The following is a 13,112-nucleotide window of genomic DNA, read 5'->3' on the forward strand; positions in this document are numbered from 1 at the left end:
CCAGCCAAGCATTAGAGCTGCGGATTTCTGGGCAAGCTGCAGCGCTCTCAAGGTATGTATAGGTAGTGATGAGGAGCGGAGAGGCAGTAGAGGTGAGTGGTGAGGATTTTTTTTAAATATTTTTTATAGAGACCTCAGAATCTAATAAAGGACATTGTAATTTCTCTAGGAATCCAATTTCCCGTGAAAAAGAGTGTGAACAGTTGCCTGATCTCCTCATCTCTATTGGTCAGTCAATTGTCACTTTATTTGATTTGTCAAAAAAAAAATCTCATTTTTAGATTTCACGAAAAATCGGATTCAGGTGTGTACAATTATTTTATTTTTTTGTGATGGATTTGATTTGTTCATCCCTACTGAGCAAAGTAACACATTTACAAATGCCTTATTAGATAAAATACGGCTGCTTTCTTACAAAAACAGCCATAGGTTGTGTCCCGTATTGCACCTGAACCCCATTCACTCCCATTAAGCCGAGCTGCAATACCGAACACAACCTGGTGTTGCGCTGTTCCTGTGCGAAAATTCACATTTCTGTTTAAAATTTGGATAAACTGCTTCCTTTTGGTAAAATGGGAACTTCCGATCCAGAATTTCAATTTTGGATATTCTAATCAATTTTTAGTTTTTCTGCAATGTGTCAGCAAAGCAGACTCGTTCGTCGGTATTTAATTAGCCTTGTGCTCGACGCGCGTCTGAGGAGTCTCTCGTCTCCTTCTCTGAACCTGGATGTATGTTTACAGCCTACAACAAAGAGCAAACAGAAGATATCCGTGCATGCCCCGAGGTCCTTATGTTCTGCCGGTGTTATCCAGGTATGCGGCTTAGCAAAATGACTTTTCAGCCGAGGGATGCGCCGTCTGTGTTTAGTTTAGGCTTTCAGCCTCTTGTTTTATTATTTTCTGCACCGTGTTCCCGATAACAAACTTTTAACTGTTTTTTTTCTTTTTTTCTTTTTTTTACATTTTTCGCATGTCACAACGCCCGCGACCATATCTTCATTAAGATGTGAGCCTGGAGTCGGAGTAGAGCACCCAATGGAGGCAAAAGATTATCAATGCAAATGATGAACAATGCTGGCCCGTCACAACGCGCCGGATCCCCACACTGACAGCTGTTAATTACTTGTAAGCTAGTCTCTGCCTCCATTCACACGGCGTAATCGACTGCCAAATACCCATGTCAGCAGTTCCCAGCTATACCCACTGCACACACGCCAAGATGACTTGTTTCATAAGAGAGACATTTGTCTGTTTGGGGATTTCTTGCTAACATTTTGATTAAATTATCTTGGTCATAATTAATTACAGTCACGCTTCATATTCGTTTATTAATACCGAGACTAAGTTAATTAAGTCAATGAGTAACTGGTAAACTCTAAAGCCCAATTCACTGAGAAAAGTTTGGGGGTATTCTTTCCTCTGTAGTTTACTGTTGTTACAACACTGATAATCAGGACTGGAAGGAGGTTCTATAAAGAAGCAGGTGGCAGGAAGTCGGTCAGTGTGTGGCTGAAGCCACATGAGGCAGATAACACTCTCAATGAAGAGAGAAAAGATCTAGGTAGGGAGGAGACCCCGAACAGTTCCCAAAAAGGGGACCCAAAAAAGGTGTCTGCAGCTGCAAAGCAATATTGCGGAAGGGTTCAATTCATTGTATGTTAGACTCACCTGAGGTCGTGAGATCCCACGGAACGGATGAGCCACAACTATGAGGGCTGCAGTGAAAGAGGCTTATGATTTTCGTTGTGTCACAAAGCTGTTCTAAAGGCAAAGAGAACCCATTATAGGGCAGTATTTTGTTACCAGATAGTAGAGAATATGGCCAGACTATTTGACTTGCCTAAAGAAACCGATAGTTGGGCAATGTAACCATTCGGTCTGGATTTTTCCATTGTAAGGGCAATGTCCGATGGCCGTATAAATCGGACAGCAGTGCATGGACTGGCCAGCGGCTCTCCTGACCTAAGCGTGGCAGCTTGCTATATTTCTATGAAGTTGTCACGCTTGGATCAGGAGAGCCTCCAGCCAGTCCTTGTATTGTGGTCTGATCTCGGTTCGATTTATACGGCTGTCTGACTGCACTTAATGGCGGTGATTTGGAGGCAGGAATATGTGATAGTGTTTCCGCAAGTTAAAGTGAGGGGTCCTTTTAGGGAGCGGTTCACTTTGCTAATTTTGCTTGAACTATAACTGTGCGGCGACTTGACATTTGGAGAAAATACTCATGTGACGGACAGTTGGGCACATTTCTTGTACCAGGGCGATTGGGAGAAATTTTGTAGAAGGTGATGACTTGGTCATCACAAAAATCTACGGCTATGCTAGGAATAACAATATGGAGTCCCCTGTGTTAACCCAACAATAAAAGCTAATGGAGCAGGGTGTAGTTGAAGGAAACTTCTCTAAAGGCCGGGGTCACACTTGCAAGAAACTCTCATGAGTATCGCGTCTCAATACCCGGCACTGCAGCCAGCACTCGGACCGGAGCACTCAGCTGCATAGAAATTTGCATAGAAATACATGCAGCCGCACATTCTGGTCCCGAGTACCGGCGGCAGTGCCGGGTATTGAGACGAGATACTCGTGTGAGTTTCGCGCATATGTGACCCCAGCCAAAAACCCAAAACAGCACTCAAGGATGAGCAAATTCCAGCAGCCACTTAAGGCACAACCCACCAATCGGTGGACCAGTGGAGCATCGCATGGACTCCAGCCCCTGAAAAACAACCACTTGGGAAGAAAGGAGAAAAGTTAAGTTTTAAAACTTTCAAGTGTTTAGTGCTAACTATACTCTCCCCTCTTCGAGCTTAGTGTGCCCTGCTGTGCATGTGCCGCAATCATCACCACATTCTGTAACCATTCTGTGACAAACATCCATCAACCAATTCTTGCATGTTCTTGTGTTTTTGTGCTAGCCAGATGTGCATGTGGAGCGCCCCACGGGGCCTGGGGGTACTCAGTACCGGGCCCGTCGACTTCCATGGGGGGCGGTGGCCCAGAGGCGTCCATAAATAAAATAGGGGAAAGTTGTGTGGTATTTATGTGGTAAAAAAAAGTGAAAATAAAGTTATTAGATGTTGAAATACGTGACGCCACCTGTGGTATTCTAGTCAGAGGTGACCAGCGCTGCAGTGTTGCTTCTCTGGGATGGATGTTGGGTGCAGTTATGATGTTGTAGCCCTCCACAGGTAGGGCTGTAGTCCCAGGGCAAAGATGTTAAATAAATAGTAAAAATGGCTGTAAACGTTGGGGTGCAGATAAATGAGAGAAAGACACAGAGAGGTGCAGTTTCTTTACCTTTTACTGGTAATAGGTTGCAATCCAGAGTACTACATACAGGTGATGGAATGAGTCTGGCTCGCTTGGAGGCATTCAGGGGATCCACCTTGCCAGGTGGGGATTTAGGACCTTCCTTTCTGCGCTATGTGTGTGGGTCTCCGCTGTATATAACTATGCTGCGACCCTCTATTCGTGATGGTTTCACTAACCTGTACGGCTGTCAGCCTGAGCCTATTCCACGGGTACCGTTCTCGTCACCGTCGGCCCCGGGCTCCTTATCCGCTGCCGTGCCCTCAGGTGTTCAATGTGTACAGGAATTTACAATCCCCTGTACTTTCAGATTCGGCTATCAGGACTTACAGCTCCTGTCAGCCTAGGACTCTGATGTCCCTTTTCTCTTTATTAGCGCTTCACTCAGGGGTCTGTTATATGCAGTATTTTAGCTTCCCTAGAGTCTCTTAGTCGCTGCTCTTATCATTTCCCTCTTCACAGATCAGCTGCCTGTCTTGAACTGACAGGATCTTCCAGAAAGATCTCTTTACCTCACGTCCTCACGTTTAACTGTCATCATTTTTTCCTCACAGCTCACAGCTGCTTCATTTCCATGACAACTCCCTCAGCTGATTTCTAGCTGACTCACCAACCCCCTCTGCTGGCCAGAATTTATAAGGCAGCTCCCTTTTCTGACCTGCAGCAGGAAATTGTGATTTTTAATCTATGCTGCCTGGCATGGGGGTCCCCTTTCTGCCTCCAAGCATGACTTTACCCATTAGAGGGAGGTAATGTCACTGTGACAACCAGACTCTGGGGTGTCACACATGCTTAGTAAATTAGATTTTTTTAATTACTTGCAGTCACACATTTTAGTTTTTGTGCTGCAGTTTTGCAGCCTGTCATAGGTTAGGTATAACTTTTCGGACAGCAGACACAGCAGCTGCCATGCAGCCAAGCAACTCAAAAGGTCCATCTTCATTAAGAAAAGCAAGAACATTTGTAAACTCACAGATCCTGAGCCTCTCAGACTGATATCCCATCTGTCGGTCCAAATGAAGGAAGCTCTGCAGTAAGATGCACCAAATTTAATAGGACTTGTGCTGCTCATTCAGTGTATGGTATATACTATAGTTATCATTACACTTTATTTGTAATACTATGTTTATCTAGAAAGCTCAGGTTTCCTGTCTGAGCACCCTTCCAGATTTTAATGTATGCTTTTTTATCTGGTAAGATAGCATGTTCAATAAGGGATATGATTACAGCTGCCTATTAAAGTCTATGGATAGGAGGATGTTGGAACAGAGTGACAGAGAGGCACAGACACATACATACATCTGCTTATCTCCAGTAAGTGTTTAACTCACCTTAGAGCTGGATTCACATCTACACTGCTCATTTCTGCTTTATATTGGTTGCTGCTTTTGAACATGTGCTACATAGAAACAGGAGAGAAGGAATCTCTCTTCTCTGTGTGTGCAGTGTATTGCGACTTTTCTTGTGGAGAGTGACATGCCTGGCATTGCCAGTGTAAGGAGGCTCATATCCATGCAAAGCTCCTCTTGTAAATCTCTCCTCAAGGAGAAGCGTTGCCTCTTAGAACAAACAAAGATACCAAATGTAAATTTTTTTTGAAGACTCAACAACAAGTGGGACACAATTGTGAAGTTGAGCGAAATTTATTGGTTATTGTAAATTTTTGTGGAAATTCAAACACTGAAAAGTGGGGCGTGCAATATTATTTGGCCCCTTTACTTTCAGTGCAGCAAACTCACTCCAGAAGTTCATTGTGGATCTCTGAATGATCCTGTGCTGTCCTAAATGACTAATGATGATAAATATAATCCACCTGTGTAATCAAGTCTCCATATAAATGCACCTTCTCTGTGATAGTCTCAGGGTTCTGTTTGATGCACAGAGAGCATCATGAAGACCAAGGAACACAACAGGCAGGTCCTTGATACTGTTATGGAGACGTTTAAAGCTGGATTTGGATACAAAATGATTTCCAAAACTTTAAACATCCCAAGGAGCACTGTGCAAACGATCATATTGAAATGGAAGGAGTATCATACCACTTCAAATTTGCCAAGACCCGGCCATCCCTCTAAACTTTCATCTCAAACAAGGAGAAGACTGATCAGAGATGCAGCCAAGGGGCCCATGATCACTCTGGATGAACTGCAGAAATCTCCAGCTGAGGTGGAACAGTCTGTCCATAGGACAACAATCAGTCATACACTGCACAAATCTGGCCTTTATGGAAGAGTGGCAAGTAGAAAGCCATTTGTCAAAGATATCCATAAAAAGTGTGGTTTAAAGATTGCAACAAGCCACCTGGGAGACACACCAAACATGTGGAAGAAGGTGCTCTGGTCAGATGAAGCCAAAATCGAACTTTTTGGCAACAATGCCAAACGATATGTTTGGCGTAAAGGCAACGCAGCTCATCGCCCTGAACACACTATCCCCACTGTCAAACATGGTGGTGGCAGCATCATGGTTTGGGCCTGCTTTTCTTCAGCAGGGACAGGAAAGATGGTTAAAATTGATGGGAAGATGGATGGAGCCAAATACAGGACCATTCTTGAAGAAAACCTGTTGGAGTCTGCAAAAGACCTGAGACTGGGACGGAGATTTGTCTTCCAACAAGGCAATGATCCCAAACATAAAGCAAAATCTACAATGGAATGGTTCACAAAAAAACGTATCCAGGTGTTAGAATGGCCAAGTCAAAGTCCAGACAAGAATCCAATCGAGAATCTGTGGAAAGAGCTGAAAACTGCTGTTCACAAACGATCTCCGTCAAACCACACTGAGCTCAAGCTGCTTGCCAAGGAAGAATGGGCAAAAATTTCAGTCTCTCGATGTACAAAACTGATAGAGACATACCCCAAGCGAATTGCAGCTGTGTTCGCAGCAAAAGGTGGTGCAACAAAGTTTTAAGTTATATGATGGGAAATGATGTCCTAAATGATGGTAATATTCTAAAAGATACTAATAGGAATGTAATATTGGGGGACGTGTTCCTCTACTGTAAGCAGAGCTCTTATGCATCACCAGTGGGATCCTCCTTATTGTCTGCAGTCAAAAATGGAGATTTCTACTGTCCTCAGTGATGGATATGGAGGCATCATACACAGAGAAGGGACGGAAGCTACTTCCCAGAGTGACTAAGATGGCATGGAGCACTGTGCTTATCTGCCGGCTCCCCCTCTTTATGACCCCGCTCCTCTGAAGGGGATGGCACCTTTTTCTTTTATTGCTGCTGCCCTGCTCAGCAGCAGTCCTCCAGGGTCTCCCCCAATTACCGTCATAAAGAACTTATGTATAGGACATGGAGCCTATGATGATGCACTGTGTGGGCATTTTATTCAGTGCACATTACTAAATACACTACATTTATTAGCTGGTTTTAGAATGTACTTGTGACTCGTCTGATATAGAGTGATGCTTATAGCAAAAGGCATCGCTTAGTGGGAAAGAGGGCATAGCATGAGATGCCACCAACTAAAAGGCTTAGTGAGAAAGAGGCATAGTATGAGATGTGCCAACTAATGGGCTTAGTGGGAAAGAGAACAAGGCTTGAAATGTGACCAACTAATATGCTCAGTGGGAAAGAGGATATAGCTTGAGATGCAACCAACTAATGGGTTTAGTGGGAAGAGGACATAGTATGGATTAGTGGGAAAGAATGCATAGCTTGAGATGTGACCAACCAATAGGCTTAGTGGGAAAGAGGAAATAGCTTGAGATGCGACCAACTAATGGGCTTAGTGGGAAAGAGGACATAGCATGGCTCAGTGGGATAGAGGACATAGCTTTAGATGCAACCAACCAATAGGTGGTGTAAAGTTAGACAAGTGTCTATAGATGCGCCAAATTTATCATCCAGCATGAGCCAATGTACTGGTGCATTTTCAGCCTGTCTAGACTGTCTGCACTGCTGAAATATAGGGCAAGTTCGGTAAATCTGCCCTATTTTGAAATTCTATAACAATGCTCATAATAATAAGGGACTTTGGTGAAAATCACACATCCCATGGACCAAATTTGGATGGGCTTTATATGAAACCCATTTCTTTCTGAACTGGTGCATACAGAAACATTTGCCAGTATTGTGTCCATAAAATTGGGGACTGTTGGCCCCTATGTAATCTGTATGTGGCCGCTGCATCTTTAAGAACATTTATTCCATTAGTCGTCTCCTCTACAACAGCTGTTTTCATAGAAACTCCAAATATCGGAGTTGGAAAACATGTGATTATAAATGATGCTAAGAAATAGCAGGAATCCATCAGATCACAGCCACTTATTGCATCCCACAAACAGCTGTTCTGCAATGGAGCAAGTAAAAAGCACAAACTTATCTAAATACTTGAAAAACACCTGTGGAGGCGCGAATCTGAGCGAGCGGAGTCATTATGTCAGACTCTTACGTAGGCTTGGCTTGTTTGTAAATTTATGAGCAGCTTTACATGGACAAGTATAAAGCATTTAATGGCAAATTTGTACCCACTGACCCTAGAATTACTTGTGTGGGTCGTGCTGGAAAATCTTCTGGTGGATCCTTTGTGTTCTCATAGGCCCCCATTTACCTAAAAGTGTATCCTTTTGGCCTCGGATTGGATGATTAGCATCTAAATATCATTTAACTATGTGATAGACTGAGCTTTCCAAAAAATTATGCCATGTGTTATTTTTGCAATGGGTTCCTAGTGTGGACGAATGTCATGGCATCCATTGGTATTGTTGGGTGTGCATGTCCTTAGTATGGTTGTAAGACGTAGTTCCTGTCATCCTAGAGGTGGGTCAGGTATAAAACATTGCTCAAGCCATAGATTATGTTCACAGTAATTTTTTTTTTTACTTTTTGTGGCTGAAAAATCCATTTTTAAAAACTGTTACAAAAATATGTGGTTTTTGAGACGGCTTTACAATTATTGATGCAATAGGTTTTTTTTACAATTTTCTTTTTACTTAGTGGATTTTGATGCATTTTTATGATCGAGGCGTAGCATGAGCGGTTTGTTTTCCACAGCAAAAACTTTGCCAAAAATGCATTAAAAATCTCAAGCAAAATTGCAAATTTTTCTCAAATTTCTGTAAAGTAAATATATCCAAGAATTGACATGATGCCTTTCTTAACATGAGATAAAAACTGCGTGGAGAGAGAACACAACATGATGTGACAATTGGCGCGTTTTCTCAATTAAATGAATGGTAAGATGAGAAGCCCCCGAAACCGCTGAAGAAAAATGAACATTTAGAAATGACATTACTGTATTCAGCCTTTCGTTACTACTTTTATCTACTTCAAGGTTTGGAAACCGTTAAGCCTTCAGATGGAGTAGCATGCTCATTCACCTACTATATATAGGGTAAAGCACAGGGGAAAAAAGTCAGTGGCGGAACAGCAAAGCCTCCTTAGGACGCTTAGTCCACGTGAATCTTAATGGGTCTACGGGCATGTTAAAGGCACTGTGTGCACAATATCATTGTATGGATTTTGCCACAAATTCCACCAAAATTCACATGATGAAAACTCCATGTGAGCATACGCAAAGCGTATGCCCACAACAGCGTCTTTTCTATTCCGCCTGAAAAGGCAAAAGTGACAGGCCCATTCTACTGGTAGTTTTCAAGCCACTATTTTATACATATACAGAATGCAAAAAATAAAGCCGCTGAAAAGGACATCGGAGAAAAAACACAGCTGGCGTTTTCCTGAAGTGTCTTTCTGCTCCAACAACGTTGGCCGTATGTCCAAGTATATAAGACATTTCATTCACATACTCTAAGGGTGCAATCAGACCAAGATAGGAACGTAGAGCATGGACTGGCCGGCAGCTCTCCCTACCCAAGTGTTACAGCTGCATAGAAATACTTGAAGCTGTCAGGCTCAGGTAAGGAGAGCTGCCGGCCAGTCCCTGCACTGCTTTCTGTTCTTGTCCTATTTATACGGTCGTTTGATTGCACCCTAAAAACTATTCTCATGAACTCTTTCCCTGCTAATCATGATCCAATTACCACAGTTATGATTTGATTCTATGGTTGCGGGCGACGGCGCAGGAATCTAGTTTTTGTTACAGAACTAATATTTGGTGAACTATTTACACCTTATTTAATGCTGTACATTTATTAGAAAGATTTTTGCTTGACTATTTATGTTATTTCCAAAACAACCAATAAATAATCTGTGCCGGGTCGAGCATTTCGTGGAATTGAGTCGTGCACTGAGATGGTATTATTGATTCTGAGATTGAAATATTCCTCAATTTGCAAATGAACCTAATGAAATGGATCCAGCGGGAAGACTCATACATTAAGTAGAATAAATGACAATATGTTGAGAAATCAAGCTTGTTAATTTAATTGAAAAACCTGATTGAAATTAGAGGCAATCTAGAAATGCAGATGAGAACTTGTCTTATATAATGTGAGCTGCTCCGGGCTGTGCTTATTCCCCCAGGTCTCTTTGCACAGATGTTTTCAAGGTGCAAAATTCGGACTTGTGTTCTTCCTTTATATGTGACACCTTTATCGCCTGTAGGTGGTCCAGGAATTAAGGTGTTTCATTATACACTTGCTGGTTCATACGGTATTGGCATCATGTATGCTTTAAAGACTAAGGCCGGGGTCACACTGGCGAGGAATACGGACGAGTGAGAGGCGTTAAAAGCCCGCATTACACACGGACAAATTATTCTCTATGGGTTTGCTCCCAACAGCCGTATATTTCTCGTCCATATTCTACGGTCCGTGCCAATCGCAGCATGATGCGATTGTCAGCGTACTACGCCCGTAATACGCCAATGAAAGCCTATGGGTGCGCAAAAAATATGCATTACACATGGACCACACATGTGACTTGCAAGAAATACGCACCCGGTGTCTTTTAGAAAAGCCGGCAATTCAGTGCGCTATACAGTATACTCACACTGACAGGTTTAATAAAGAAAGAAAGAATAGATATATACACATAGAATATATATATATATATATATATATATATATATACATACATACATACATGTCATTGTGACAAACATATATATATATTTATATTTCACAGAGTTCTTCATAGCAGAATAGCCGCTAATTAAATTGCCGGCTTCTATCAAATCATTCCCCAACCCGACATGAAATGACACATGGTTTATATTCAGTAAAGCATTTCATTTCGTGTTTTTTTTATATGTCCTTGACTAATAATTAGATGAGGGTTTGTGTGCAAAATTTGGGAGTTGTAGTTGTTATTTTAAGGGGTTAATTCGTTGGTAAAAAAATGCGTGGGCTTCCCATTGCCCTATTGCCCTATAGTGGTGGTGAGTGGGTTAATCTAACAAAGGGTTAATGTCACCATTCGATTGTAAGGTGACATTAAGCCTTTGTTTGATTAACCCATTCGCCACCACTATAGGGCAATGGGAAGCCCACGCATTTTTTAACAACGAATTAACCCCTTAAAATAACAACTACAACTCCCAAATTTTGCACACAAACCCTCATCTAATTATTAGTCAGGGACATATAAAAAAAACATGAAATGAAATGCTTTACTGACTGTAAACCATGTGTCATTTCATGTCGGGTTGGGGAATGATTTGATAGAAGCCGCCAATTTAATTAGCGGCTATTCTGCTATGAAGAACTCTGTGAATTGAAAGGAAAAATACAGGGCGCATCCACTGTGTAAAATCCGTATCAAAAAACACATTAACAGAGAAAAAAGGAAGGTGCTCACCTATTGGGGTTGTGAAGAAGTCACAACACCCATAAACAATAAAAGAGGTCTATTGGATCTATAAATTGAAGACAATTGGCTCCTATGGCCTCAATATTATCAATGATGCTTTTATTTGATTTTTTCCTTATTGTGATTTTCATACATTTTTATTACATTTTACCCAATTTTATGCCCCCCTTTTTTTTTTTTTTTTTATAGGTATAATGGATTAATACATACAAAAAACATCATTATAGTCGAGTGGACTAATACCTTGTAATTGCACCTTATAGCCTGCTATAAGCCAGGTTCTAATACCATTTGAAGTTGTTTTTTTGAATTTTGATTCCTATATAATAAATTGACAAACAATTCCTTTAATATTCTTCAAACCACTTCCATTTATTCTAAATGGTTCAGTGGACTAAGGCTGGTTTCACATTAGCGCATTTTATGCGCATGCACGGCCGGGGGTAGCTCCGCCCCCGATCCGGCTCTCTGCCCGGCGTGCCCGCCCCTTCCTTGTAGCGCCGCCTCCTAGCGGACGGCGGCGCCTGCGATCGGCGCACCCTATCTTTAGCATAGGGTGCGCCGATCGTGCGCAGGTCGTGCGCTAGTTGCGCTTTGACCTGCGCTGCGCACTTTTGACGGTGCGCCGTGCGCGCCAAAATCGAACTTTTCGGATTTTGGCGCGCACGGCGCACCGTCATAAGTGCGCAGCGCAGGTCAAAGCGCAACTAGCGCACGACCTGCGCACGATCGGCGCACCCTATGCTAAAGATAGGGTGCGCCGATCGCAGGCGCTGCCGTCCGCTAGGAGGCGGCGCTACAGGCAAGGGGCGGGCACGCCGGGCAGAGAGCCGGATCGGGGGCGGAGCTACCCCCGGCCGTGCGTGCGCATAAAATGCGCTAATGTGAAACCAGCCTAATACCTTGTACTTTACAATCTGCACTTGCACCTTATTAGTCAGGTTCTAATACCACTTCAAGTTATTTTGCTGAATTTCGATTTCTAGAAAACAAATAATTTCTAAAAAATTTTTTTAAACCACTTCGGCTAAATCCAATGGTTTAGTGGACTAATACCTGGTACTTGCACTTTACAGCATACATCTGCACTTCATGAGCCAGGTTCTAATACTCCTTGAGGTCTCACCCCTCCCCCCCCCTTTTTTTTTTTTTTTTTCATTAACCTTAGCCACTTTTTACCCCGTGATCCATAGCACTCTGTTCTATTTTTATTTTTGCATAATTTTATATATTTTTTCTCATTTTAATACACTTTTATTGTAGTGTTTTTATGTTTGTAATAAAATTTCATTGTTTTTTTTTTTGTTTGTTTTTTTTTTCCTCTTTGACCTTTGTTGATGTCATTTAACCTTGTTTTGGCGCCAATTTTTTTCCTTTTTTTTTTTTTTTTTCCTCTATAAGAATGTTTCACTATCTTTCAATGTAATCTGCCCTGATGAAGTGAGCCAGTAGGCTCAGGAAACGCGTTGGCTAAATAAAGAACTTTGTACTCCACCAGAAGCAAGCGCAGTCCTCATTGCACTTTCACGCCGCTTTTTGCATGAAGAACTCTGTGAAATATTAATATATATATGTTTGTCTCAATGACTTGTGTGTGTATATATATATATATATATGCATTCTATGTGTCTATATCTATTCTTTCGTTTCTGTTAGAAACCCTGTCATAGGGCTCCATTATATGTCCATTTTGCAAGGCGGCGAGAAAATCTCGCCATACGGATTGCATACAGATGCCATACGGATTACATACGGATGCTGACATGTGCATAATATGCGACCACACCTTGCTTACGGATGACATACGGAGCACTATTTAGGGGTCATTCATCCGTATTACGCCTGTAAACTACGGACCGTATTTTGCGTCGGTTAGTGTGACCCCGGCCTAATGTTGCCTCTCAGGAATTCCCATAATATCAGGGATTAATTTCTACCTATTTATACTAGGGTTTCCCTGGGGTTCCTCCATTGTTTTTTTTTTTTTTTTTCAGAAAAGCCCCCATTGACTGGAAAAGTGCAAAACTGCAACTCCAGGCTTGGCACTAGTCACTCCGCTTAAGAGAATTCAGGGGTTC

The sequence above is a fragment of the Dendrobates tinctorius genome, unplaced genomic scaffold (assembly GCF_039654945.1).
Source record: "Dendrobates tinctorius isolate UK_male_01 unplaced genomic scaffold, ASM3965494v1 ptg000086l, whole genome shotgun sequence".
Classification (NCBI taxonomy): Eukaryota; Metazoa; Chordata; class Amphibia; order Anura; family Dendrobatidae; genus Dendrobates; species Dendrobates tinctorius.